Source organism: Nicotiana tabacum, chromosome 20, assembly GCF_000715075.1.
Source record: "Nicotiana tabacum cultivar K326 chromosome 20, ASM71507v2, whole genome shotgun sequence".
Taxonomy (NCBI): Eukaryota; Viridiplantae; Streptophyta; class Magnoliopsida; order Solanales; family Solanaceae; genus Nicotiana; species Nicotiana tabacum.
In genome coordinates this window covers 49415039-49426413 of record NC_134099.1, presented here as the reverse complement: position 1 = coordinate 49426413, position 11375 = coordinate 49415039, and positions in this window count along the sequence as shown.

Genomic DNA, 11375 nt, shown 5'->3' with positions numbered 1-11375 from the left:
CGACGTTACTCTTATACTACGATTTGAACTCTTATTTGATATGATTTTATCTTTCAAAAAATATTTCTATTTTGAAATTTCAATTTCTAAAACTTTAAAGATATTATAATAATGATTATCTTTATTATGATGCAAGTGAAGATATTATCGTTAATTTCAAATTCACTTTAATCGACTATCTAATAATTTAAATGATTCTTTGGCTGGATTTATTTCAGTATGACTCCACTTTAAGTTTATCGATATCTCTAGCCCTAGAATTTGAATTTTTAATACCCTTTATATACAAAAAAATTGTTCTTTGAATCATTAAATGTTAAATTTGTTGATTATTATTATAAAACATTGCATATATTGTCTTAAAACTATCAAGTAGTTTATTTTTCGACACTATATTTGGCTTAACCTCAATGAAAACAACTCAAATTGCATTCCAATTCAAATTCGAATATCATATCAGTTTGTTAGTAATAGTGATTTTTTTAAAACGACACATAATGTAAATTAAAAAAATATTCTAAGATATCCTTATCTTATAATCTATATATTTGCGTTGAAAAACAAATATTTGAAATTGATGAGATTAACTTTCAAATTTTTTATACTCAACAAAGATGAAACATAAGAAGAAATTTGTTGTCATTTTTTATTTCTCGTTTTTAGATCTTTCTAACATTTTTTTTCAATATTTATTTTCTTTTATCTTATTTTTTATGTCATTATTTCTTTTGTTACAAAAATTAATTTATTTCACTATAAAAGGATTAGTTTTAATAAAAATTGTCTACATATGAAGTTTAATTATATTTTTAGTATCTGGTTGAAATTATTTCATATTTTTCTTTTGGCTTTATCTAATCAGCCTAAATAGGTGCTCACCCGACCACTTAAATTAAAAAATTGAATGATGTGTAATTTATATATAATTCATATATAATATGTGTATAATCGTATGTTATCAGTATATCATCTATTTATATTAGCTATAAAAAATAAACAATAAATATGGCCGGATATTATGTGAATATTCCAAAAGATTTAGGTTTTGTGAGTTTATCCATGATATAACTTCTATTATAATAATTTTAAAACTCTCTACTAATGTTCAAAAATATCTTATCTTTGAATTAAAAAAAGTAAAGAGTTTTTTCGAATTAATTTTTTTACAGTTTAAAAAAAATATTTTATGTCATACCAATTTTTTCTTTATATATACCCTTGTTACACTTAAAAGTCGCATTAGAAACTATCAATTAGAAACCAATTTCTCTCTTGTTGAGTTTGAAAAAAAATCTTTCACATAATCTAATGATTCAAAACTAATATTCTTCAACGAAAAAAAATATTATACCCTTGCAATATTGGCCTGACTACAGCTAAATAAAGGGTTTCAGCTTATATCCTTCAATTCCTTGAATGTGCTAAATTGAAATTAATATAGAAATTGTATAGCCAAAGTTTTGTTATTTGTTTGATGTCCATTTATGCAAACTAACTCTTCAAACAAATATTCTTCAAGAAAAAAAAATTTAATATTGACTGATTTTGTGATGTTTCTTTCTCCAGCATGTATGTTTACTTTATTATATATGTAGGTAAACTTTATTTGGTTTTGTAAACTCTTTTTTGTTATTTAGATAAACATAGACGCGTACCCTATATATTACATTTATGTTAAAAGAATTTCGTTTTATTCAAATCTAGCTACAGTGTTTCAAAGAACTATACTTATAGGATTTTAAATGTGAAAGAGTTTTATAATTATACGGGGTAGTTTTTTTTTTGCAAGAGGCGAAGTAGTATTTAAATAATTAGAAAAAATAACAAAAGTTCCTAACATGATAAAAAAAGATAAATTTTATTTTTACTTTAAATTCGATTTTTAGAACTTTATCTATAAATTCAAAATTATCTTTTATTTATATATATATATTATTTAACTAAAATAGTCAAATATAGAATAAAGTTACCATATACTATTGACATTTATTAGCTTGACACTTGGCTTAATGTGACGACCCAAAAGGGTCATCACCTATTTCTAATTGAAATCTGTGTCTCCGATGCCCTGAAAACCTCATTTAGAGTCTCCTCGATTTGTGTGCACAGTCCGGGCGCGTAGCCGGAAAGCTTAAATGTGAAATCTTGTGAAAATTGCTAAGTTTTGACCTCGAAATGAATAAATTTGACTTCGGTCAACATTTTAGGTAAACGAACCCGGACCCGTGATTTGACGATCCCGGAGGGTCCGTAGGAAAATATGGGACTCGGGCGTATGCCCAGAATCGAATTTCGAGGTCCCCAGCCCGAGTTATGAATTTTTAAGTGAAATTGTTCTCTGAAAATGTTTAAAGAAATAGAAATGAAATCTGATTAGAAAGCAATGGTATCGGGCTCGTATTTTAGTTCCGGCGCCTGGTACGAGTCTTATATATATTTTGAATCACTCCTGTAAAGTTTGGTAAAAAACGGACGTCGTTTGACGTGATCCGGACCCAAATTGGGAAAATTGATGTTTAAAAGGAAATCTGAGAAATTTCATGGATCTTGAGGGTCAGTTCGATGTTTATGATGTTATATTGGTGATGTGATCACACGAATATGTTCGTAGGGTGTTTTTGAGGTAGTGTGCATGCTTGGTTTAGAGTTTCGAGGGCTCGGGTGAGTTTCTAGTAGGTTTCGGGATGCCTTAGGCTTTAGAAGATCAGATGTTGCAGGTTCAGGAATTTTGACAGGTCTCTGAACTCTCTTGCGCGGTCCGCGAGCAATCACGTGCGGCCGCGGAGGGGCCAGCGCGGCCGCGGTCTCCTTGAGCAGTCCGCGGTGGGTGTTGTGCAGCCGCGGTCGGCTTGGTGCGGTCCGCACGGGGCAATGATCCGCAGGTCTTCAGGGAGCCTGCGCGGCCGCGGTCCTTCTTGCGTGGTCCGTGGTGGGAACTTCAAAGGGGTATAAATACACATGAATTTCAGTTATTTTACACTTTTCAAAACCCCAAAACATAAGAGGCGATTTTCCAAACAACTTTTCTTCTCCGAAACGATTGGTAAGTGATTTCTAACTTATTTTCTTCACTTCTTAACATCTTTTAACATGATTTCAACTTCAAATCAAAGATTTTCATAGGGAAATTGGGTGATGTGGGTAGAACCTAGGTTTTTCTAAAATTAGGGATTTGGACCTCAATTTGAGGTTCGATTTCAAAACAAACCATATATTTGAATTTGTGGGGGAATGGGTAATCGGGTTTTGGTCCGAATCTCGGGTTGCGACCACGTGGGCCCGGGGTGAATTTTGATTTTTGGGTAAAACTTTGGAAAACTCATTTTCATGCATTGTGGTTGATTCATTTAGCATTTATTAATGTGATTAAGTAACTTATGACTAGATTCGAGTGGATTGGTGGTGGAATCAAGAGGTAAAGCTATAATTGAGATTTGAGTGGTGTTCAAGGCATCGAGGTAAGTGTTTGGTTTAACCCTAGCTTGAGGGATTAAGAGTTGAGTCATATTTTCTACTTGCTTCTTGTTGAGTACGACGTATAGGCATGGTGACGAGTATCTATAAGTTGGTGTCAAGCATGACTGTGGGTCTTAACTTGAAAAGTTGTTGTGTTTTTGAATGACACCTTGTATACTTTAATTAATGATCCTCTATGATTAAGTATTTCCATTAATTGAACTGAGTACTAGCAAAGTGAAATTGGTTATAGCTGATTCTTCCTTGCCGGGATGACTATTTCGATATCCTTGTTCCCTTACCAGTAAGTTATTATATTACTTATGTTCCATTGCCGGGATTTCTTGTTATTGTGTGATGAACTGAAATGGGAGCGGGTGGTATGCCTACCAAGAGATAGAATGAAATGGGAGCGGGTGGTACGCCTACCACAAGATTGATGAAATGGGAGCGGGTGGTATGCCTACCACAAGATATTATGAAATGGGAGCAGGTGGTACGCCTACCACAAGATATAATGAAATGGGAACGGGTGGTACGCCTACCACGAGATAGAATGAAATGGGAGCGGGTGGTACGCCTACCACAAGATTGATGAAATGGGAGCGGGTGGTACGCCTACCACAAAATATTATAAAATGGGAGCGGGTGGTACGCCTACCACAAGATATAATGAAATGGGAGCGGGTGGTACGCCTACCACGAGATAGAATGAAATGGGAGCGGGTGGTACGCCTACCACGAGATATGAGAAATGGGATCGGGTTGCACGCCTGCAACAAGAAGAAACTGAAAGTTGCCTTTATTTTCTTCATTTGTGATAGAAGTGATAGTGCTAGCTTCCTTATTATTCCCTGTTATTTCTTTTAACTGCTATCCCCGAAGCATGTTCCCTTTCCCTAGCTTTAACTACTTATTACTTGTTTACTTTTCCGCCATATATTATATAACTGTACAGGTTTATTTGAAGTCTGGTCCTAGCCTCGTCACTACCTCGCCGGGGTTAGGTCAGACACTTACTAGCACATGGGGCCGGTTGTGCTGATACTACGCTCTGTGCTCTTTTGCACAGATCTAGGTTTTGGACAGCAGCAGTAGCACGAGAGCCAGTCTTCAGATAGTGAGACACTGAGGTAGCCTTGCAGGCGTTCGCAGGCCCGGCTGTAGACGCGTGATTTTTGACCCTCCCCAGGAATTTTCACATTTTAGCGTGAATATTTTAATTTAGGTCTATTTTAGCCATTTTAACTATTTTTACTTTATTTCGTCGCAAAAGAAAAATTACAAAAATATATATATATATAAATTTTAGTTTATGTATTTCTCATAAACTTGAAAAAAATACAAAAATTGTACTTTATTTTGGTACTTTATATAAATTCGAAATTACAAAAAAAAATAGTTCTATTAATGTTTTGTAGTCATTTTAATTTTGAAAAATACAAAAAAATATTACTTTATATTTTATCTTTATATTAAAAAATGAAAATTATAAAAATAGTTTTATTAATGTTTTGTAGCTATTTTAATCTTGAAAAAATATTAAAAAAAAGATATAGTTTCGCTTTAAATATTAGTCTTATTTTGGTAGTTATTTTGCTTACATAATCAGTTGAGCAACGTCGTGTTCCTATTTCTCGGGTCCGGGCAAAAGAATAATATTCGCGTTCAAACTACCCGTTTTTAGGCCTAATTTTCGGACCTAGCCCATAATAATCCGAGTCCACCACACATGGGGGACACGCGTGGGGAACACGGACGGAACACCGTACACGAGGAACCCCACCGCGCATGGGGGACACAAATCTTGAACCCCTACACACGTGGGGTCCATTTTTCTTGGCAAAGGGGTACAAAATACACGGACAAAATGGGGTTGGACAGATTTTTTGGAGGGGGAAAAACGTGCACTGTTCATTCATCTCCTTCCTAAGAAAGGAACCCTAAAAACCTAAAAAAAACCTTCATCTTCTTCGGCAAAAACCAGAAAAACCTCGACCCTACTCTCCATCAACCAGTCTGTCACCTTCCCATCATGACCCACCTCCGACCAGCTTCCCCGTCGTCACCCCTCCGAAATACCATCGCCTTCTTCCTCCTTTTGAAAAACAAAGAGAAAACCCTAGCAAAACCCTCACCCAAACCACGCACAACCCGAACAACCACCGGCAATCCACCATTGCTGCTGATTTCCTCGTCGGAACCACCGCTGCGCGTCGACCCACCACCACTGCTTCATCTGTTCTGTCCAAACACCACAACCAGCCTCCCCGCTGCTCCTTTGTCGTCCAACCTCATCGTCCCATCTCGTCCAGCTCCTGCTCGTCGTCACTGCCCGTCGACCCCACATCCAAACGCCATAGTCATCGTCATCACCTTCTTCGTCATTCAACCCCGTCAACTCTACTATTGCGTCGTTAGTCGGGCAGAAGCTGTTGCTGTGTTGCTGCTTTGCCGAGCAGCTGTCGCTACATTTCTTCCCTTTCGTCGACCACTGGCCAAACGACCCTCTATAGTTGCCCCTTCCTCAAGCCAAACGACCACCTAAGCCAGCCTCTCCTCATCTCAAAACCCCCAGAAACGACCAACTAGGCAGCCATGAAACCACTCTTGAGGTTGCCGTTCGTGTTATAAGTTCCGTCGAGGTTGTTGCTGTCCATTTTTTTGGCGAGTTCGAGATGTTGAAACTCAACGTTGCTGTTAAACGTGAGTATTCATGTTACTTTTGTTGGCTCGGTATGTTCTTTGCTTTCACGTCTTGTCTCGGTAAATTTGAGTAGTAGTAGTAATATACTTGTCATATTTTAAAGTTTATATCGTCATGTTAGTTTATCACTGATTGTTAATGTTATGTTTTGTTGTTAATTTTATATTTTGTTTATCACTTATTGTCAGATGATTGCCATTTATTGTTAGATTACTAGCTTATATTTTCATTAAACTAGATTAAGAAGAAAGAGAATGATAGTTTTAAAAAATAGCGTCCAATTAGTTATTTGTGGCAACATTGGTGTTTATATGTAATTAGATTAAAGGAACCGGGAGTGCATTTCATGTGACCCGGCTCCAATTTGGAACAAGGTTAAATAGAACTTGTCGTGAACCACGAGTGCATTACATATAGCATGGCTTGCAATATGTTTTAAGTAACCTTGAATTAACTCTTTAAATAAGTATAGCGGAATGTAGTTCTCTTTTAAATAATAAATGAGACGAGCCTCGCCAAACAAAAAAATGCACAAGCTGCGGGGCCCTCTAAATGTATATATATTAAAATACCTAGAATTCGGGACATGCCGTTTAGCGAATTCCACGGCCCTTCCCAAAACAATAACGTGATAGTCTCTTTAGGCGCGTGTTTAATATTTTACTTTCTTAAGCTTGGGTGTGCATTTCATGCGACCCGAATCCAAATCCCAAAACATCAAATAAAATGTGTTCCGGATTGTGGGTGCATTTCATGTGACGCAGTCCAAAGACGTATTTTAAGCGATATTCACATTCTTTTAAAAAAATAATAATAATAATAAAGTGGTAAAAGGTTAAAATTGGCACATTGGTTCATAATTGTATTAAAATCAGATAAATAAGCCGAATATGACAGTTGAGCGACCGTGCTAGAACCATGGAACTCGGGAATGCCTAACACCTTCTCCCGGGTTAACAGAATTCCTTATCCGGATTTCTGATACGCAGACTGTAATATGGAGTCATTCTTTTCCTCGATTCGGGATTAAAATTGGTGACTTGGGACACCTTAAATCTCCCAAGTGGCGACTCTGAAATAAATAAATAAATCTCGTTTCGATTGTCCTTTAATTGGAAAAAACTCCCTTGTACCCTCGCGGGTACGGAAAAAGGAGGTGTGACAGCTCTGGCGACTCTGCTGGGGATGCTAGACCCAGAACCACTGGTTCAGGGTTAGAAATTCGAGCTTAGATAAATTGTTATATTTGGTTTTATCTGATTTTGTTACATGATCTGTGCTTAATGTGCTAATTGGTTGCCTTTTACCGCTTTGATATTACGTGAACTGTATATAAACTGTGTCGAAACCCCTATCCTTTCTGAGTCTTCTAAATCATGAAGAAGGGTGTACTTCGTACGACCTCTTTTCTGTATAGTGTCAAATCCCAATTTAGAACGAGGTTCGGACAAGTTGCTAAGCCGGTGAAGCTTCTGTATTCCCGGTATGCTGCCCCCCCTCGGCTCGAGCTGTCCGCTCGGGTAAGCCAGGTGTAGAACAAACACCCAGGTTCTGAACCTAGAATAACTCAACTTCATGCTGTATCCCTAGTAGGAACGCTTATTTGCATCATGTGCATTTGACTTAGGGGACTCAACACAGGGGTTGGGTCCGTCTAGGACAAGCAACCTGAAAATAATAGACCATTTTTTGGCATCCTATGTGCTACCTGTTGTATTTATTCAAGGGTGAATGGGTCATTTGGCGGACCAATGATAGTTGAGGACAAATGGCACTCCTTATCATGCTGATCACGTTAAATAAGAAAGTTGCACGATTTTTTAGATAAGCATGCTATTATGTTAATTAAGCACATGAGGAACATTGTGGAATTCAAGAAGCCTTGGTATTCCACATGTCCCCCACGCTTCATTTTTTTGGGAAAAGCACATGGGGAACATTTGTGGAATCCAAGAAGTCTTGGAATCCTCTATGTCCCCCATGCTTCATTTTTGGGAAAAGCACATGGGGACCATTTGCGGAATCCAAGAAGTCTTGGAATTCCCTATGTCCCCCACGCTTCATTTTTGGGAAAAAGCACATGGAGAACATTTGTGGAATCCAAGAAGTCTTGGAATTCCCTATGTCCCCCATGCCATATTTTTTGAAAATAATAACAAAATAATAATAAATAAAAAGAGCATTGAAAAATTCAAAAAGATTTTGTATGTTGTCATCATTTTCCAAAAATTAGAAAATCGTGAAAAAGAGGAGAAAATAACAGTGTAGAGATATAACTACTTATTTAAAAAAAAAACCAATGTCCAAGTAGTGTCGAAACTCTACCGAAATTTTGAAAAAAGAAAAAAAAAAGGAATGTTTTATGTTTTTTATTAGTTTGTTTGTTTGTTATGAATGGAAAATAATAATTTGTTTGATTGTTGTGAAAAAATAGAAAAAGGAAAAGGGTCTTCTCAAAAATAGTTTATTGCCCGAACTACGCGGGTTTGATTCTCACCGGATGTGAGATACGTAGGCAACCCTCATCGGTCCAACCCCCCTTTTGCTAAAATAGTCAAAAAAAAATATGTCAAATTTTAATTTTGTCATAAAGAAGTCGGGTGACGCTGTTTTATCAAGACATAGCCGAATGTTTCCGAAAGGGACGCCGGAAGGCTGACTTTGCATAAACAGCCGCCTTTGGGTCATTTCTTAAGATTTGGTCCAGTTGACCCACACAGCCTTAAAAATCTTCGTCACCGAGATGTTGAAAGGCCGTGTTTGCAATATTGAGTTTTCTAATTTGAAAAACGATAAAAAGAGTTATGAATAAGTCAGGTGATGCTGTTTTGTCATAAATAGCCGAATGTTCCCGAAAGGGACGCCGGAAGGCTGACCTTGCATAAACAGCCACCTTTTGGGTCATGTTTAGGATTTTTGGTCTAGTTGACCCACACAGCCTTAAAAATCTTCGTCCCCGAGGCGCTGAAGGGCCGTGTTTGCAACACCAGGTTTTTATCGTAATTTGAAAAAAAAAACAAAGAGTCAACGGTCAGGTGAATACCGTTTGGATGTTTAGTCAAAAAAATGAAAAAATAAAATAAGCCGAGCCAGCTTCGGCCGCGTCTTAAATTGTTCTTGCCGAAATAGCCTTAGAGTATCTTTCAGTTGTCAAAAGGCTATTTTCGTAAAAGAATGGACAAGTTTGTAAAGTGTCAAAATAATCCTCCCTGGCCTCAAAATTCATGTGAGATTTGGAAGGGGCCACATTTGCAAAAATAGCCGTTTGGTTGCATTTGTCAAACAGAGAAAGGGAGCTGGCCTTTTATTTATTTTTTTTTTTATTTTTTTTTTGAGTTTGTAAAGCTTTTAATTAGAATATGTAGGTTGTTTGATTTTCGAGTTTGTAGGTCATCTTCAAACCTTTGAAACCCAGTTTGTTCTAATATGAAAAAATGTTTATTATTGTTTATATTTTATTGGTTTCGAACTACGCAAGGTCTGATTCATGCGGGGTCATGATACGTAGGCAATCTCCATAAGATTCGACCACAACAAAAAAAAAGCAAAAAAAAAAAGAGAATGAAAAAAAAACGAAATGGAAAAAAAAGAAAAAATGAAAAATGAAAAAAAATAGAAAAAAAGAAGAATGAAAAAAATCAGAAAAAAAGAAAATGAAAAAATGTTGTTAATAATGAGGACCGACTGAGTCCATTCTAACCTGTTTGTTTCGCAAAGAAAATTAAGGTGGTTGGTTTGTGGTAAGCCGGACAATGACGCCCAGAATCCTTTGTTTGCACCTCATGATATACACTCTGCGGGGATCAGGCCTGAATAACAGAAGCACTTGAATCCTATTGGAAACTTGTTGACGGAGGTTGATGATATTGAAGCTGATAATGGTCTTGGCAGTAATGATGCGAAGCTCAGTGGCTAAGATGCCAGTTTTGATAAAGTGGGAGCACGCTCCGTTCCTTTGTTAGCAAGAGAGAAGCTTGTAGTGGCTTATTTTGTTGTCATTTCCGTTGTTCGGATTATTAGGATTGTAATTCGGATTTTGTTTTGTGTCAATATCTTTCCGCTTATCTTTCCGTTTTGTCATAGCGGTTTGTTTAAGTTTTGTCCAGGTTGTTTAGGATTTTATTCCGATTTGTTTTTGTTTTTTCAAACCATTTCACCGGTAATCTAATGCAAAATCCGGTCTTCTATTATTTCCAGTTTTCTTTTATTTAGTCCTTTTATCATTTTTATTCAACGCCGATTCTAGTGACATGACATGCACACACAGTTTGGGCCTAATCTTAAAAGTTAATCATAAAACCCCGAAAAGGTGATCAGACCATTTAAAGGAAATAAGGACGGTTGAGATTATTCAGAGCTCGAGTCATATGGAACTGGGGCAAGTAAAATATGAAGAAAACCGTTAAAACCAAGATTCGCCAAATGGGCATGAGGGTCGTTCATGATAATGAGAGTGTCGCCCAACGGTGCTTTAGAAAGGACAAATGAAAAAGCAAATGTTTAACATAATTGTCAAGTCCAGCACCATCAGAAGAGACTGCAAATCTTTGTTTAATTGTGTTGTTTGCATTTGGCATGTTTTGAAGACTAGAATGACGAAGGCATTTTGTTCTGCTACCTAAACACTTCATCCTTCGTTAGCCCTTTGAGCCTTATTTGTTTTCTTTCATATCCCTCGTTCGGAATCAGTAGCAACGACTAGAAGATGCGAACATGGAAGATAAAAAAAAGAGAATAGCAAAACAACAACAACAAAAAAATCAAGAAAAAAAGCAAAAGAAAAAAGAAAAGAAAGATAAGAAATGAGTGAAAAGAAAGTCACAAGAAAAAAGAGGTATTGGGAACTACGTTTGACCTGATTCCTCAAAGAGGATACGCAGGCGCTTCACGGCTCGGTCATAGTTTTGAAAAATGAAAAGAAAAAATCAATTAAAATATCCCCAAGCAAGAAACTGGGGCAGAGGTTGCGTTTGTTGTAAATAAATCTAATTCCGAAGGTTGTAACTAATAACCCAAAATTAATGCATTTTTTTAGCCTTTAATACCTTTTTTTTCTATCCCTATCCAAAACCCACATTACGGTCCAAAGAAAGACCTTCTGACCAGTCTTCAAAAGATGCCAAGTCAGACAAATGAGAGTCTTACCGGCGAACATAACATTCTGTTCCACAGCAGAAAGGACTCTAATCTCCAGCAGAAAGAGTCATACCGG